This window comes from Conger conger, chromosome 19, assembly GCF_963514075.1.
Source record: "Conger conger chromosome 19, fConCon1.1, whole genome shotgun sequence".
Classification (NCBI taxonomy): Eukaryota; Metazoa; Chordata; class Actinopteri; order Anguilliformes; family Congridae; genus Conger; species Conger conger.
Window position 1 is genome coordinate 16,090,199 of NC_083778.1, and position 7,530 is coordinate 16,097,728.

The window sequence follows — 7,530 nt, forward strand, 5'->3', positions numbered from 1 at the left end:
ACGTATTACTGTAGTAATTGAAGGCTAAGAGGTAAGGTTTCTAAATTAAAATACATGTGAACCCCAATGGATGTCAAAATCTAAACAGAAATAATGACACTTTTACCAAGAATGCTACCTTTACGGAACATTAATAAAACGCTTTATTATTAAACACGCCCAAAATGTTTTGCCAACAAGCAGACAAAAGCGAAAGCAAGCACAACAACTATGTCTATTCTCTTCACCATGTTTGGAAATAATATTTTCTACAAGAACCACTAACAAGAACCGGTTGCAGCATCAGGACATTTTTCACCAATTAATACATGTGTATACACATAGAAAGAAAAATAATGTTACAATAACATTGAACGGCAACAAAATAGCGCGATGTTGTTAAACAGAATCTAAAGCACAAAATTATGTTCAGTGCCACTTTCGTTTTCTCTGTTCAAGTGTCAGAATAACCTCCGCTACTCAATTCAAGCAGAAAGCATCCTGAATCGCAGCAGACTTTACATTTGCAAGCCGTCCCTTCAACGCTTGGACCACAGGCTGTCCTTAATGTGCAATTTCCCATCCCGGCTCCAGTGGTACAGAACCGGACCGTCCTGTGCTGGAGGTGGGTTCGGACCTAGGTTCGGATTCAGGTGGCAGCGAGGTCATAGGCTAAAGGCTGCATTTACCCACAATTCCCGTTTGTAGAACACGCAGCCATCTTGGATCTACGAGGAGAAGAGAAATTAATGCGGTGAGTTTTTTTCTCAGATTTTTTTACAGCTTATATCACGCTCGGTCCGCCAGGGAACCGTAGTATCTTGACCCAGAATCCTTTCGGAACACGGCTGTGTCGGTTCCAGGGGATTTGGGCCAGCTAGGGGTGCTCAATCCACACGGTTTCTTTAGCGCTTGTGGTTTTTGTCTGAGGCTCTACAAACCGAGGGTACGGAGCGAAGAGAGCAGGAGGCAGAACAGGCCCGATCTGCAAAGAACCCATCTCCTCACAGCAGTCAGCCAGTCAGCTAACACTGTCTGTTACAGACTCTAACTTGTCAACTTCGGAGCTGAAATAATTTTAGGAAACGGTGTCTTGCTAACGGGTAGAAACGGCCAAAAACACAACTTGCACTTGTTTGCTCGCTCGCCAGCTTGAATAGTTATCTCTAATGTTAGCTAGCAAGCTAGCAAGATGCTAGCCAATGTTGTGTGTGAATCATTCCCTGATTTAAGATGGCTAGCTAGCAAGGTTTTCATTTTCCAACATCAGTCTCTAGCCTTATTCTGTTGTGTTTATGAAACCAGCCTGCTAGCAAGTATTGATGTGATGTTATAGTATCTAGGCTACACATCGATAACTGGCTAATTCGGGTAGTGTAAGATAGCGCTAGCCTATGTACCTTGTTTTTGAGTCGTTCGCTAAGTTAGCTAGCTAATTATACGGCTTTTCTTGTTTTGAAAAGTTTAGCTTACTTGGCGTTCATCAGTAATTTGTAAGTAAAACGTTTGCTGTTGCATTGCATCGCCAGAAGTGTATCGATTTCGGTCGTCTGCTAGCAAACGTTGGCTAAGTTAATCCTCATATTAAAATTGGCTGTGTGTGTAAATCGATTGTGGACAACTTGCCCAAAGTTTGATTGCAAACATTTAACATCTCTTTAGTTCATCAAGGAGTGCGTAACATTTAGTTTGTTATTCACCAATGATTGTAAGCATTACTGTTTGAACTTGTAATTGACTCCGTGTTGCAGACTGCCGTGCGTAAAGGTCTTTGGCATTAACGTTGGAGAGCTACACGTAGAGCCTGAGTTATAGCTATTCGCGTTATGCTTATATTAAACATAAAACCATAAGATATGTGCATCACGGTAGACGAAGCGAATATATCAATATCCAGACTTGTGACAGTAGTGTTCACTGACTATTTACGTACGATGGCTGTGTGGCTATCTGAGCTAGCGAGATAGTGTTGGCTCAGTGAAGACAGTGCGATTGTAAATAAACAAAAGTTCCATGACAGCACAGCTTTCTGGATGCAGTAAGGTGTACCAGATTGATAGAATTACTGAACATATTCATTCCAAAAGCCATTCGAATTTCTACGAAGTGACACCAATGGCGATTTTGTTGGGGGTGAGTTTTGCAAGAAAAGCGTTCTGTATCTCACTTCTAGGTCCTTTTAAATGTGGAGTTGTCTTTTGTTTTCAAGTTACAAATGGATATATTTTCAAAATTGGTCCAAGTTTTACAGCGTTGACCTCGTGATTTGATAGATTGTTTCTATCATCTGTAGCAAGCACATGGATGTATCTATCTAAGTTAAGGTTAAAGTGTTGCAACGTTTTTTTCGCGATGCATGAACCTAGTTTAAAGAGATGTTCCTGTCAGATTCGTTTTTTTGTTTGTTTGATGTGTAGAAGTAGCCCGCCCTCCTCGGATTTTTTTTGGAAGGTAATACATCGAGTGTCAAGTAGACTACAGACGTGGTGACGCTGCTTTGCTCTGATTAACGGTTCAGATAAGGGAACGCTGATTATTTCAGAGACTCCTTTTCGGAAACAAGACCGCTACTTCCCAGCATGCAAGAGTAATTTCGAGTGCTGCTGCTATCAGCTATCAGCATCTTTCACATGTGGCGGTGCATTGATTCAAAAAAGATAAACTTTAATTTTCAAAGTTGAACGAATTTGTGGGTTATCTTCTGGTTTTCTTCGTCTGGGAAAACCCCCCTGGTTTCAATTCAGCCCTTTAGCAGCATTTGTTGTTTCCCTAGAGAAATCAATCCCTCGATCTATGGTTTCGGGTTCTAGCCCCTCCTCGCTGGGAGAAATAGCTGTTGGTCTATTTATCTATACAATGTTTCACAAGTGCCTTTGAAGCATTGGAAGGCTGAGCAGTTGTGACTGAGCTGGGATCAGTCTTCGGAGTGATGGGAGGTTTGAGTGTGCTTCTTCTGAATGGCCAGCCCGTTGCCCTTGAGCAGTGTACCCCCATCATCTCACGGGGCACCCCTCAGTCTGCCTGCCTGAACCCCCGTGACATCACGTTAGCGCCATCTTAGCGGCGGCTTGTAGCGTAGTGGTTAAGGTACATGACTGGGAGCCACAACGTCAGTGGTTCGAATCCCGGTCGAGACACAATAAATGATCCGCACAGCCGTTGGGCCCTTGAGCAAGGCCCTTAACCCCATATTGCTCCCCGGGCGCTGCACTGTGGCTGCCCACTGCTCCTAAGTAACTAGGATGGGTGAAATGCAGAGGACAAATTAACCCACAGGGTTCAATAAAGTATATCTTATCTTATCTTATCTTATCCAGAGTCACTTACACTTTAGCGTTTTATTTCACAGCCAGCCGGATATATATTCTGAACCAATTTAGGTCTTTGCATCTTGCTCACGGATACAACAGCACAGTCCTGCCTTTTTTTTTTTTTTGTCCCCATTCCTCAAATCTCGGCCCTGGAAGGTCGAGAACTGCTTTGTTTTCCACCCGCAGTGAAGCCAGTCTGGCCAATCAATAGCACTGACTGTTCAGTTAATTACCTGGGAGGAAGGAAAACCAGGGCAGGATTTGGATACGAGGGTCAGAGTTGACCATCGCTGTCTCAGGTTATAAATCCTCTTCCTTACCCGTTATAGAATAATGCTGCCTGCATTGCTAAGCTAGTGGCTAATGTCCTGCGAGCAGAAGAAGGCAGCCGTAGCACTTTTTGAAGGGGAGAGCCTGTGAATATGATGCACCTCTGTGCTTTGCTAATGGTTTGTTTAAAAAGTAGCGCCAAAACCACGTCCCAGTCGCTTTTTCGAACGAGCTTCCTCCTTTGAAAATAACTATTGAATGAGTAGAACGACCGCGTTTGGTTTGTCAGGTGCTTCAACCGCGTCCCTGACGTCTCTCTTGAGGCTTCCGTGGTCACTTTTTTTTTTTAACCGCAGTCTGCGAGCGTCACCTCCAAAGCACTCCTACATGCCCAGGTGATCTTCCAGCAAAGGTTCCGTTGCGTTTTCTCCGGGTGTCGTCACTCCCTGCTTAGACCGTAGCCGACAGACCTTCGAGCTTTTGTTCTCGGAAAGCACACCACCCCCCCCCCCACCCCTCAGCAGAGCCTCACGGTCCCCACGTGACCTTTGACCCTCTTTGTCTTAGGCGCTTTTGTGTCTTGGGACTTGGGATCATCTTGTCTATGATGTGTACGTGCTCACGCCTACTCCAGTCACGGACGAGGATCTGCATTTCCCGCGACACTGCTGATACTTTTGTGTGCATAACAGGACTGAGATTAAGTTACTGTTACACTGTTATACCTTATTAAGACTGAGAACTCATTGTTGTAGCATTGTTATTACATTGATATACATAGTTTGGATTGGGAACACTTGCATTGTTATAGCATTAGCAGTGTTATTGCATTGTTATGCCTTATTGTGCCCAGTAGGGTTTAGATTCATAGCACCTTGTATCAAAGCTGTTATTACATTATTATTATGTATTACACACTTTATTTTTCTCTGCACGGTTTTCGAATGAGGGTACTTCTTCTTTTCATTATCATTGTAGCATTGTTATGACATTGTTGTCGCTGGGTGTTAGATCTTGTTGTTTTCAGCTTGCGGTCATTTCCTGTGGGCCGTTGCTTGAGCGAAATAAATAAAATGATGATCCAAACTGTCGGTTTTGATTATGCCGTGGCAGTGCACTGCATGGACGGCCGTCGTTGCTGTCCTTCATGGGGGTTTGGCCTTGAAGCGCTATCTCCTGTACAAGCCGGCCACAGGGCTGGGGGTCAGTCTTACTGCGGCTGCAGGCAGATTGCCTGTTCTTCTGCTGTGCTGCTATGGCTCTGTCCTGTCCAGTCCTGCTTATATTGGGCCTCAGTGTTGATGTGCCGTTAGCAGAATGCTAAATGCGTTGCTGACGTTTATCTGCTGGATTTAGGCCGTTCAGGCAGGTTGTTTTGCGGAAGGTGCCCGATTATAGTTTATAGTGTTTCTTTTCGAGATTAACTAGATTGCTGTGTAATTGATTATTGAGTATTATCCCATTGACTGCCGATTGACTTTTTAAGGTCGCTCTGTCTGCCTCTGTCTTACTCTCAGTCTCTCTCTCTTTCTCTCCACCTCTCTCCCTCCCTTTCTCTCTCACTCTCTTTTTAAGTGTTGCTTTTCATTCAGGCCATTCTCCGGAGCAGGCTGCATTCACTGCGCCCCTCTGAGTGACTGTAAATCCCTAAATGTTTGTGCCGGAGCGTGTGTACCGCCGATAGGACACACGTGGACGGGTCCGTGTGTGTAATAAGGACGCCCTTGGGTTGGCGGGAAATGCATGAGGATGAAACTGTTGAGCCAGTGGCGGCCATTTTGACCGGTGGATGTGCTGCCGTTGTGGGAGAGATGATGCAGTTTGCTGCTCCTCTGCTTTTATGGTATTGATTAAGGGGCATTTAAGGGAAACTCATTTTGCCGTGAGTTACTCACACGAGCGAAGACTCTTATATATTGCGCTCAGTGGTTTTGGAAAGCAGGATTAATAAACGCTGTTGTGTGTGCTTATGGTGTTGGAAGCTGATTACCGAGCTCCGGGATAAAATCGGAGAGATCAGACCTTGTTGCACTGCCTGAATGTTGCCTGTGCCTGTTGTCTTGCCCTTAAGAGCTGACTGGCTGTATCTTTGAGAAGGGAGAATGGATTACGCAAATATATAGGGAGCTGCCTGTAGCCTAGTGGCTAAGGTGCATGGCTGGGACCCGGAAGGTTGGTGGTTCAAGCCCCGGTGTAGGCATGATAAGATCCTCACAGCTGTTGGGCCCTTGAGCAAGGCCCTGCCCCCATTTCTCCCGGGGGGATTGGCCCCTACTTAGTCTAATCAACTGTAAGTCGCTTTGGATAAAAGTGTCAGTTAAATAACTTTAATGTAATGTAGTCTAGTACTCGTTGGCTTCTTTGAGAGGGGTGGAGAGTTTGAACACAGTCCTCTGTGATCAGCCAGAGTGAATAGCGTGGCTCGAAACGCTTTTTTAAAATGAGACGGCATGAGTGCCATATCTCCAGTCCTTTCTTTTTATATTTCATAACAGAGTGCTTTATGCTTCCCGTAGGCCTTTGCTGAAGAGTGTTTGAGGCGACATTAGCTCAGGAGGTAAGAGCGGTCGTCCGGTCAGTCAGAAGGTTGCTGCTTTGATCCCTCACTCTTTGTCAAAAATAACTGTAAAAAAAAATAAAATAAAAGGCTCTACTCCTTAGATGATTATCTGTCATATTCTTTCTCTCCGATACGGGGGAGAAAAAGCAATTCTGAAATGTCAGCGTAAATGGGACATGAGATGAGCACTGCCGCGTCTTTGAGACGTGCCGGTTGACTGTTTGACTTCAAACGGTCGCCTTAGTTCGTCTCGTTGATTGAGTGGCGACGGCGGCTCTGTGGAATGAAATGCGGCGTGATAATGGAGCCAAACCCTCGGTGAAGATGATTCTGCGGGAGAGCTGATGTAAAGTGATGTAAAATAAATGACACTGTCTGACGTGCGCACACTCGGTGCTGAAATGAGGGCTCTTCTGCATGTGTCTGTGTGTGTGTGTGTGTGTGTGTGTGTGTGTGTGTCTGTGTGTGTGTCTGTGTCTGTGTGTGTGTGTGTGTCTGTGTGTGTGTGTGTGTGTGTCTCTGTGTGTGTGTGTCTGTGTCTGTCTGTGTGTGTGTTTGTGTGTGTGTGCGTGTGTGTGTGTCTGTGTCTGTGGGAGGGATGTGTGTGTGTGTATATGTGAGTGTGAGTGTGTGTTTGTCTGTGGGAGGGATGTGTGTGTGAATGTGTGAGTGTGAGTGTGTGTCTGTGTCTGTGGGAGGGATGTGTGTGTGTGTATATGTGAGTGTGAGTGTGTGTTTGTCTGTGGGAGGGGTTTGTGTGAGTGTGAGTGTGAGTGTGAGTGTGAGTGTGAGTGTGTATATCTGTGTGAGTATGAGTGTTTGTCTGTGGGAGGGATGTGTGTGTGAGTGCGTGTGCCTGTGTGTATGTGTATGTGTATGTGTGTATGTGTCTGTGTGTGTGTGTGTATATGTGTGTGTGTATATCTGTATGTATGTGTTTATGTGTGCGTGCGTGCGTGCGTGCGTGCGTGCGTGTGTGTGTGTGTGTATATGTGTGTGTGTATATCTGTATGTATGTGTTTATGTGTGCGTGCGTGCGTGCGTGCGTGCGTGCGTGTGTGTGTGTGTGTGTATGTGTGTGTATGTGTGAGTGTGAGTGTGAGTGTGAGTGTGAGTGTGAGTGTGAGTGCGTGTGTGCGTGTGTGCGTGTGTGTGTGTGTATATGCGTTGAGCCGCTCTGTGCTGTGATGGTGCAGCTGTAGCCCGTCTCTCCACGCTGAGAAGCTGACAGTGAGGATCCACAGACTTCCTCCGCTGCCCTGTGAGCACTTCCACCGTCTCTCCTGGACGGATGCAGAGGAGACGCACTGGCAGCGCTGTCAGGGGAAAGACTCTTCTGGAAGCCCGTATTCCTGAAGGACAGAGCTTGGTAGGATGCAGGAAGTCGGCTGGAATTTACATCAACCATTT

General features: G+C 45.8%; 1 protein-coding gene across 2 annotated transcripts in view; it reads left to right on the plus strand.

The window, feature by feature from the left end:
- Positions 1-682: 682 nt before the first annotated feature.
- The window catches only part of cnot2 (CCR4-NOT transcription complex, subunit 2), a 31,058-nt gene continuing 24,210 nt past the window's right edge, over positions 683-7,530 (plus strand). For both annotated transcript variants that reach the window (XM_061229355.1, XM_061229356.1), the window contains exon 1: positions 683-733. The gene's annotated coding sequence lies outside the window, so the exon portion shown is untranslated. The remainder of the gene's footprint in view (positions 734-7,530) is intronic.